This window comes from Leuciscus leuciscus, assembly GCF_965113295.1.
Source record: "Leuciscus leuciscus genome assembly, chromosome: 9".
NCBI classification, from domain to species: domain Eukaryota; kingdom Metazoa; phylum Chordata; class Actinopteri; order Cypriniformes; family Leuciscidae; genus Leuciscus; species Leuciscus leuciscus.
Window position 1 is genome coordinate 25,031,532 of NC_138733.1, and position 10,743 is coordinate 25,042,274.

At 38.2% G+C, this 10,743-nt stretch overlaps 1 long non-coding RNA gene across 1 annotated transcript; it reads left to right on the forward strand.

Annotated features, from left to right (window-relative positions):
* Positions 1-663: 663 nt before the first annotated feature.
* Positions 664-3,484, forward strand: LOC309507160. Its single transcript, XR_014209056.1, has 2 exons — positions 664-1,143; positions 3,200-3,484. It is a non-coding gene; the product is annotated as an uncharacterized lncRNA (long non-coding RNA).
* The last annotated feature ends 7,259 nt before the right edge of the window (positions 3,485-10,743 follow it).

Here is a 10,743-nt window from a genome sequence, read left to right on the forward strand (position 1 = left end):
TTTGTAACTCTAATGAAAGCTGTCTCGGTACTATGGTACGGTCTAAATCCTGACTGGAAATCCTCGCAGATATCATTTCTTTCTAAAAAGGAGCATAGTTGTGAGGATACTGCCTTTTCTAGTATCTTTGACAGAAAAGGCAGATTTGAGATCGGCCTATAATTGACTAATTCTGTAGGATCAAGTTGCGGTTTTTTAACAAGCGGTTTAATCATAGCCAGCTTAAAAGTTTTCGGTACATATCCTATTGACAAAGATGAATTAATGATATTAAGAAGAGGATCTGTGACCTCTGGAAGCATCTCTTTCAGTAGCTTAGTCGATATAGGGTCTAACATACATGTTGTCAATTTAGATGATTTAACGAGTTTAGTAAATTCTTCCTCTCCTATAGCAACGAATGAATCAAATTTTTCTTCAAGGAGACTACAATGCACTGCCTGATGCGATACTGTAGTAGACGGTTGCATAGTTATAATTTTCTCCCTGATATTATCAATCTTGTTAGTAAAGAAGTTCATAAAGTCATTACTGCTGTGTTGTTTAGAAACGTCTGGGGTTGAGGATTTATTTTTCGTTAGTTTAGCCACTATTTCAAATAAACACCTAGGGTTTTGTTTATTTTCTTCTAATAGGTTTGAAAAATAAGCAGATCTAGTATGCAATCGAGCTCTCTTTCCATGAAATGCGAAATACCTCTAGTTTTGTTTTCTTCCAGTTGCGCTCCATTTTTCTGGCTGCTCTCTTAAGGGCCTGTGTGTGCTCGTTGTACCACGGCGTTGGACTATTTTCTTTAATCTTCTTTAAGCGCAAAGGAGCAACTGTGTCTAAAGTGCTGGAAAAGAGAGAGTGAATAGTTTCTGTCGCAATATCTAGTTCTTCTAAGCTATCTGGTATGCTGAGATGATGAAACTGATCAGTAATATTATTAATAAAGCAATCTTTAGTGGCAGAAGTGATAGGTCTAACATATTTGTAACACGGAGTCAACTTTGCAGCCTTGGCTAAATGAAGTTTAAACAAGACTAAATAATGATCTGAGATGTCATCGCTCTGCTGCAGTATTTCAACGGCATCAACATCTATTCCATGTGATAATATTAGATCTAGAGTGTGATTACGACAATGAGTAGGTCCTGACACGTGTTGTTGAGTACTTTTTAGTTGAGTTGAGTACTTTTTATTATCCCCTTAGGGAAATTTTGTTGCTTGCGTTTCACATACTTGCATACACATACAGCACCAGCAATACACGTCACATAATACGAAAAAAGAGAATGAAAGACAATAATAATAAGATACACAAAATCATCACTGAGACCCGCTCAGTACGCAGCTGCATTACCTTTGTTCAACAATTTGACTGCCTGTGGCAGGAAGGAGTTTTTCCCCCTGTTTTTAAAAATCGCTGGCATCCTAAACCTTCGCCCGGAAGGTAATATCTCAAATTTATCACACAGAGGGTGTCTACTGTCTGCTGTGATTTCTGTTGCTTTACTGAGGCATCTGTTAAGATAAATTTGTTCCAACCCTCTCAAAGGGATACCAATTAGTTTGCTCGCTGTACTTAAAACTTTCCTAATTGAACTCTTTTGTTTCACTGTGGCATTTCCAAACCAACAAGTGATACAGAATGTAAAAACACTTTCAATAAAAGAATTATAAAAAAGTCTAAGGACTGAGACATTTATATTAAATGACAACATCTTTCTAAGGAAATAGAGTCTTTGCTGTCCTTTTTTGTTCACAGCCTCTGTCCATTTATCCCACCTCAGTTTATGATCAAAGATGACCCCAAGATATTTGTACTCTTCAACGCTTTGTATTGGCTCTCCTTTGATAGTGGTTACACTCACTGAAAACTCCTTCCTAAAATCAATGCACATCTCCTTTGTTTTTAAAATATTTAACTTGAGGTTTGACATGTCACACCAAGAAATAAATTCATTTAAAACAGGTCCGTGACTGTCCTCATCCCCCTTTAGGAGACTGACTAGTGCAGTATCATCTGCAAATTTGATAAAAAATCTGCCTGAATGTGCACTTATACAGTGATTTGTATACAATATGAACAATAGGGGTGAGAGGACACAGCCTTGTGGGGATCCGACATTAGTAATTTGTTTCTCCGACATTGATCCACCCACACTCACTCTCTGTACTCTATTCCTTAAAAAATCCCGCAGCCACATAATCAGTCCCCCATCCAAGTTAAACTCTGTGGTTAATCTTTCGACCAACACAGTTGGCAATATTGTGTTGAAAGCCGATGAAAAATCCGCAAATAGGATTCTCACGTGGTTTTTGGAATCTTCAAGGTGTGAATATACAATATGCAACAATGTTAAAATTGCATCATCTACTCCCCTATTTGACTGATAGGCAAATTGTAAAGGGTCCAATAGATGCTGAGTTTTTGACACTACATACCTTTTAACAAGCCTTTCAAAGCTTTTAAACACCAAAGAGGTCAGTGCAATTGGTCGATAATCACTGAGCTCTAGTGGTTTATTGATTTTAGGAAAGGGTATAATCAGTGAAGTTTTCCAAATAGTTGGTACTATGCATCGATCTAAAGATCTTTGGAATAGGGAAGTAAAAACCGTGGATAATTGCTCAGCACAGTTTTTTAATACTCGTCCACAGATGCTGTCAGGCCCAGGACTCTTATGAATATTGCAACTATGAAACATTTTCTTTACATCCGCCTCTTTGATGATAAAGTTATTAGTTGATGTAAATAAAGTTTCCTCATCCCTGTTAGTATTCTCACTTTTTCTTTCAAAACGTGAAAAAAAATTATTTAACTTATTTGCTAACTCCAGATCCCCACTTTTGCTATCTGTGATCGTTATATTTGTATTATATTTTCCTTGTCCTTTATGTGGTACACTAATCATCGTCCTGACACCTTGCCATGCCTGTTTTGAATTACCTTGTGACATTTTAGCCTCAATTTTTTGTTTGTATAGGGCCTTATCTACCTTAATTTGTCTTTTAATTTCCCTTTGAATATCCCCTTTAACTAAGACATCATTATTATAATATGCTACCTTCTTCTTATTTAAAAGTTGTTTAAGTTTCTTTGATACCCACGGTTTATTATTTGGAAATACTTTATACGTTTTCGTGGGTAAAACTGACTCCACACAAAAATTTATGTAATCAGATACCACATCTGTGTGAATGTCCAGATCAGGGGATTCAAATATGTCCCACATATTGTCTAACTCCAATAGAGTTCAGAATGTCTTTAAATGCCAATCCCAATGCATCTTTTTCGTTATCTACATGTATATTAAAATCACCAACAATTAGTACTTTATCTGCAGCCAGTACTAACTCTGATAGAAAATCAGCAAATTCTTTGATAAAATCTTTATGGTGCCCTGGTGGCCTGTATACAGTAGCCAGAACAAATGTTAAACGTGATTTATCATTTACACTAGATAGTGTTACATTTAGCAACAACACTTCAAAAGAATTATATTTAAAACAAGACTTCTCAGTAATTCTGAAGATATTACTATAAATTACAGCAACACCTCCCCCTTTGCCTTTCAGACGAGGTTCATGTTTATAACAGTAATCTTGCGGGGTGGACTCATTTAAAGTAATATAATTGTCTGGTTTTAGCCAGGTTTCTGTCAAACACAGCACATCGAGATTATAGTCAGTAATCATATCATTAACAATGACTGCTTTTGAAGTAAGGGATCGAATATTCAGCAACCCAAGCTTTATCATTTGTTCATCCGTATTATATCTGTTTTTTATTTGTTGAACATCAATAACATTTTTACCCTTGAATGGGTTTAGGAGTTTTTTGTATTTCCTAGTTCGGGGAACAGACACAGTCTCTATATGATGATATCTAGGTGAAAGAGACTCTATGTGATGGGATTTATCTGACCTTGGTGACGTGAGACAGCTAGCAGACGGTCGGTTTAGCCAGTCTGTCTGCTTCCTGACCTGAGCTCCAGATTTTCATGTTTGAGCTCTAGGACTATGTGCCAGATTACTAGAGAGAAGAGCAGCACCATCCCAGGAGGGATGAATACCTTCTCTTTTCAACAGGTCAGGTCTGCCCCAAAAACTTGTCTAATTGTCTATGAATTCTATATTATTATGCGGACACCAATCAGACAGCCGGCCATTGAGTGAGGACAGTCTACTAACTATCTCATCACTCCTGCGAACAGGAAGGGGGCCAGAGCAAATTACAGTGCCTGACATCGTACTTGCATGTTCACACACCTCTTTAATGTTAATTTTGGTGATCTCCGACTGGCGGAGCCTAACATCATTAGTGCCGACGTGAATAATAATTTTAGAGAATTTATGATTAGCATTAGCCAGCACTTTTAAATTTGCTCTGATGTCAGGCGCTCTGGCTCCCGGCAAACATGTGACTATGGTGGCTGGTGGCTCTATTTTCACGTTCCGTGTAATAGAATCGCCAATAACTAGGGCACAATCAGCAGGATTCTCAGTGGGTGTTTCACTGAGTGGGGAGAACCTGTTTGATGTTGTAATCGGAACGGAAGAGCGGTGTTTTGTCCCGCGACTAGAGCGTCTCACCGTCACCCAATTGCCCTGCTGCGAGGGCTCTACTTCAGCCGGAACCAAACAGTGTACAGAGTTCACTAAGCTAGTTGCATCCAAAACAGTATCTAAAGTCATTGCACTCTTACAATTAACCTCAATTAAAGTTTGGATGCGTGTCTCTAGTTCTGAAATCTTCCCCGTCAGCTTTACTATCTCCCTGCATTTATCACATGTAAATCCTGTGCTGACAGAGAAGGCTATGCTATACATGTTACATGAGGTGCAGGTGACAATAAGAGGAGAAGATGACATGACTCACCGTGTTTGTTGACTGATACTCACCACAGTTTTTTTATGAACTCGTAAAAGTCGCGAGAGAAAAAAAATAAAATAAAAAAAAATAAAATAAATAAATAAATAAATAAAGAGCGCACAGCAGGGCAGAACAGGTTGAAGAAAGCACTACTGCTTTTGCGTAAACAGTAAAGTACTGTAAATTCCATATCCAGTAAGTTACTGTAAATTTAATAAAAATACCCATAATGCAGTGCATATTACAGTAGTTAACCGTACATAATATAAATGTTATTTTACTGGGCTTTTTTGCGGTAAGTAACTGTAAAATTACAGCAAAGTCTAACAGTGAAGGTAATGGAGCCTTTTATACATTTTCGTGTTTCTTTAGAAATAAATAATGGACAAATGGAGTCTTTAAACGCCTCAGATGTAAAGTTATTCGCTGTCAAAGTGACGCCAAAATGAATGGGAGTCAATGGAATGCTAACAGCAGGTGATGGTCCCCCCCCCAATAGAACGGTTTCAAAATATGCTTGTGAACTCAAACACACTTAACACTATATATATACAAATCACGCAGTTAGCTAACAATGTATTAAACAATATATTAATTTAGGGTAGAAACAATGAGCTCACTGAAGTAATGAATGCTAACAATGATTAGGATATATAAGGGGAAAAAATTGCATTGGTGCATGTTGAGTCATGTTGAGTCATCTGAAGTCAGCGCAGGAGTTGGCGCCGCCTCTTCACTGGTGTTGGGGCATCTGAAGTCTTCATGAGGCTGGATCCAAACTGGAGCTGACATCCTCTTTAGTAACCTCAGTAACCTCAGATGGGCATCCTGGGATAAAACAGAAAAGCAAATGGAAAATAATTAGCGTAGCTGCTGTTCATAACATTAAAGGGATAGTTCACCCAAAAATGAAAATTAGCCCATGATTTACTCATCCTCAAGTCATCCTAGGTGTATATGACATTCTTCTTTCAGACGAATACAATCGGAGTTATATTTAAAAATGTCCTGGCTCTTCCAAGCTTTATAATGGCAGTGAATGGATGTATATATTTCGAAGTCCATCAAAGTGCATCCATCCATGATAAAAGTGATCCACACGGCTCTGGCGGGTTAATAAAGGCCTACTGAAATGAAGCGATGCGTTCGTGTAAGAAAAATATCCATATTTAAAACTTTATCGACTAAAATAACTAACTTCCGGCAGATGGCCTACGCAAGTCGATTTACGCCAAAAGAGTAACACTTCACGATGTATGACGTAGGATGTCAGAGTAGCATAAGGCCAGCGACACACTGGCTGCGTTGCTTGAGCGTGGCGTTTTTGCATGTCTTTGCACACCAGAAACGTGTCTGACACTGTGCTGCTGCTGCTAGGTGAAATATGATAAGCCTCATTGGTGTTATATTTTACATATGGGGAGAGAGTTGTGGAAGGCCTATACTTCATCTTAAACATAAATATATAGCAGCAAAGACAACGTCGGCAGTATTAACGGAAAATAGGCTACAGAATATTTTGTTCTTGACAGGTGCAATATTTGAAAATCGATAATTATTATTTATTTTTATTTTTTTAACCCTTAATCGGTCCTTGGGGTCCAGCAGACCCCACTGGACTTTTCCTTCATTTTTAAAAAGTGTTACCTTCATCTCAGGGGCATGAAACACTGGGACTTTTCCTAAATAATCTATCTAAACACACACCAAAAAATCTGGGCCTGATTCGGTTGTTCTAAAGGTGTGTAATTTTTTTTTTACCGTTTAAGTCCCTCTGGGTCAGATTGACCCCACATTGAAAATGAATGGGAAAATTAAAAAAAACAAAAAAACTTTTTTTCATTTTGTTTGTCAAAAAAATTTAAAATAAATCTGGTATAAATCTGAACATTTCTACATTTAAATCAAGGTCTGGTCCTAGAGCATAAACACAAAGTGGAACGAACTTTCTATCTTACACACACACACACACACACACACACACACACACACACAGACAGACAGACAGACAGACAGACCGACAGATAGAGAAAGAGAGGGAAAAGGGCAGATAAAAGAAAGATGAAAGGCAGCTGAACTTTTGCACTCTGAGTGCTGTTATTGGTGCTGTTGTTTTGTTTTGTATTATATTGGTTACTTACTTTTTAAAATCCATCTCTTGTTCTAAAAAAATCATTTGTTATAACTAATTTTCTGAAATAAATAGTATGTGATTACAGTCATGTCTTTTAGTGGTGACTTGTAACGTTTCTGCAAATTTATGTATAATAATTTGCAATAGCAGACAATTCAAAATATATAAGACAACAAAAACAATTCTAATTTTGACAAAAATACAGATTTTTTATTTATTTTAGAATGTTTAAATATATATTTACAAAATATATATCATAAAGTTGTGAGGAGAAGTTGAAGCATCATTAAAAATGAAGTGAAAATTAAATGAATCCCTATGGACCTCTACTGGATATAAGTGGCCATTGCACTTTGCTTCTTTTACTATAATTCCTAAAGTTTTTCCACAAACCGGCAGATGGCAGTATTATATTCCTAACACATAGAGCAATGTCCAAAAACAATTTATATTTAATTAAGATCATCATTTAAGTGATTTTTTCATTAAAAAAAACAATTTTTATGAGCCAATTTATGGCATAGTTAAGTAAGTGTGCAGTAAATAGGTAAAAATCTACCAAATATCCACAAAATGTATAGTTGAGAAGTAAATAAAAAAATATATAAAGTTTGCCATGTAAAAAAATATATATATTTCCTTATGCAATTGCTCTGTAAAAGTTTGGGGAATATCTGACCCCAAGGGACTTAAACATAAACCTTTTTGAGGACTGATTACATTTATATCTGCATTTATGTCAAAACCTAGAGACTTTCAAACATCAAAATATCATTTATTAATATGTATTTGTATCAAAATGACATATAAACATCTTTTCCTATTCTATTTTGCCTGGAAACGCTTCCAAAACGCTTGCGTGTCGCGTGAAAAAGGCGTTGGTTCTATTTCTAGCATGCACGCGTTTTCCACACGGCTCGAGCCAGGCCTGAGACGCGCGTCACGCAGGCAGAGTGCAAGCTCTAACCTGTTAACATGGGAGCCGAAATAAAAACGGACACGCCACGCAGCTGACACGCTCACGCCACGCAGCCAGTTTACGCATCTCACTCACAGAATGTACACATAGTGTCAGCCATCTTTTTTTGGAAGCTAAGCTTTGATGCCTCTCGCGGTTCAAACAAACAAGGCTGGACAACAAACTCAAGCTCCTCCGACATTTCTCTTTAAAAATGGTCAGTTTAGACTTCTAATTCGTGACTGGTGTGTTGTTTTGCTCTATCCTCTGCGCTTCCGTGTTCATCATTACGTTCTGCATCAAGGTCAAGGGTTACTTTTTTGCCGTAAATTGATGCGTTTGGCCGTCTGCCGGAAGCTAATTATTTGAGTCGATAAAGTTTTAAATAAGGATATTTTTCTTATACGAACGCATCGCTTCAATTCAGAAGGCCTTTATTATGGATGCACTTTGATGGACTTCAAAATATATACATCCATTCACTGCCATTATAAAGCTTGGAAGAGCCAGGACATTTTTTAATATAACTCTGATTGTATTCGTCTGAAAGAAGAATGTCATATACATCTAGGATCAGTGTTGATCAAGCTACTTGGAAAATGTTGTGAGCTAAGTTAGCAGTTACTCTACATTAAATGTAGCTTCACTACACTGCAGCTACCACCCTGGGAAATGTAGCAAGCTAAGTTCATTTCAAGTCAATGCTATCTCAGTGATCAATAAAACTGTCAGTTAAACAGATAGGCAGGCATAATTTGTCAGTTCAATTGTTTATTCAACAACTATTCCAAACAAAAAAACTAAAACAAAACCATAACTATATAAAACCATATAACTACATAAAACTATAATATCGTCATTTTGCGTCATCGGAGGATTTTTTGGCCAGAGGCTAAAGACTACAGCCAGTAGTAGGCTGTCCCGCATGTTTTTAACCCACCCATAGAGGGTGGGATCTCACTCACAGAATGTACACATAGTGTCAGCCATCTTTTTTTGGAAGCTAAGCTAGCAGGCTCTTGTTCTGTGGAGAAAGCTGAGTAGTAGGAGAAAACTGAGTAGTAAGGGTTACCATCCCACCCATAGCGATAAACGCCTATCAACATACAAATGTGGGGAGGCGTCGCGACACCACGCGACAGTCGTGTCGTAAAAGTGGATCTGTACCGTTACGGCACTGATCAACTTGTCCGTGCGACACTTCTGTCGCGCCGCACTCCACTTTATTCCTATGGGTGACGTCAAGCGACTTTGACGCGCCTGCAAAGCATTCCGGGAAGGCGGCGCTTCATTTTGAAAAATGCTGCGCGTCAAAAAGCTGGCCGATGCCCATCTTTATGCAAATTAATTCCGTTGAACGCGACGCGACTATCCAATAGAATTAGAGCATATGGAGAAGGGGGGAAGTCTCTCGCAGGTTTTAAATACGCAACATTTCCCGCTCGGTCAAAACCACGCCCATAGCGGTAAACTAAGGAATGCCCATCAACGTACAAATGTGGTGAGGCGTTGCGACACCACGCGACAGTCGTTTCGCAAAAGTGGATCTGTACCGTCTGAATGGCTGTGTAGATGAATTTCATGCATTAATGTCCTCATATAGGCTGAAAACATTGTGAGTGCCATGCGTGCCTCAGTGTGTGCGAGCGTGTGGTAAATGAAACACGCATTCATTCACAGAGACACGCAGAACATGCATGATTCCTATTTAAATAGTCTTTATGCGGTGTAATATTGACAGACACTAGTATATATTGCGATTTTATGTACGTTTACTGACCTACTTTTCATCCAAGAGCTGACAAATTCCATGAAATTATATAGTAAATTCCGTTTTTATGCCTGGATTACGTGATTCCGTCCGTGTTTTCCGCATCGCGTGAATGAAATCATATGGCCCAATGGTTGCCTACCGCCGTGAAACACGAAGAAGAAGTCACCGTCACTTATAGTCTAGCAGGAGAAATAGGTTCCCATGTTTTTGTAACCTGTTTTTTTGGGACCCTAATGGTGTATAGATAATCATTTTTGATGTTGCCGAGGTCAACTAATGTCCCATGGGGTTCGTTTGGCGGCCATCTTGAAGTGATGTCAGCGCTAGGGGGGAAAAATGCAGATTTTCATATGCATTTTTCCCCCCTAGCGCTGACAACACTTCAAGATGGCTGCCAAACGAACTCCATGGGATATTAGTTGACCTCGGCAACATCAAAAATTCTTAACTTGACACCATTAGGGTCCCAAAAAAACAGGTTACAAAAACATGGGAACCTATTTCTCCTGCTAGACTATAAGTCAAGTCAAGTCAAGTTTATTTGTATAGCGCTTTTCACAATACAGATTGTATCAAAGCAGCTTCACAGTATTAAATTAAAATAATACAACAAAGTTTGTTTCAAGAGGAATTTATTGATTGATAAAATTAAATTAAATATCCCCAAAATATCCCCAACTGAGCAAGCCAAAGGCAACAGTGGCAAGGAACCGAAAAACTTCATCAAGTGACCTAATGGTGTCCTAAAACTCCATCAGGTGACCTAATGGAGAAAAAAAAACCTTGGGAGAACCCAGGCTCAGTCGGGGGCCAGTTCTCCTCTGGCATTTATGAGCTAGAGGCCGGATTGTAGTTTGAACTGTAGGATTATATGAATGCCTGGCTGAAGAGATGCGACTTTAATCTAGTTTTAAACTGGGAGAGCGAGTCTGAGCAACGAACAGTATCAGGAAGACTATTCCAGAGTTTTGGAGCCAAATGTGAGAATGCTCTCCCTCCTTTGGTGGTTCTGGATA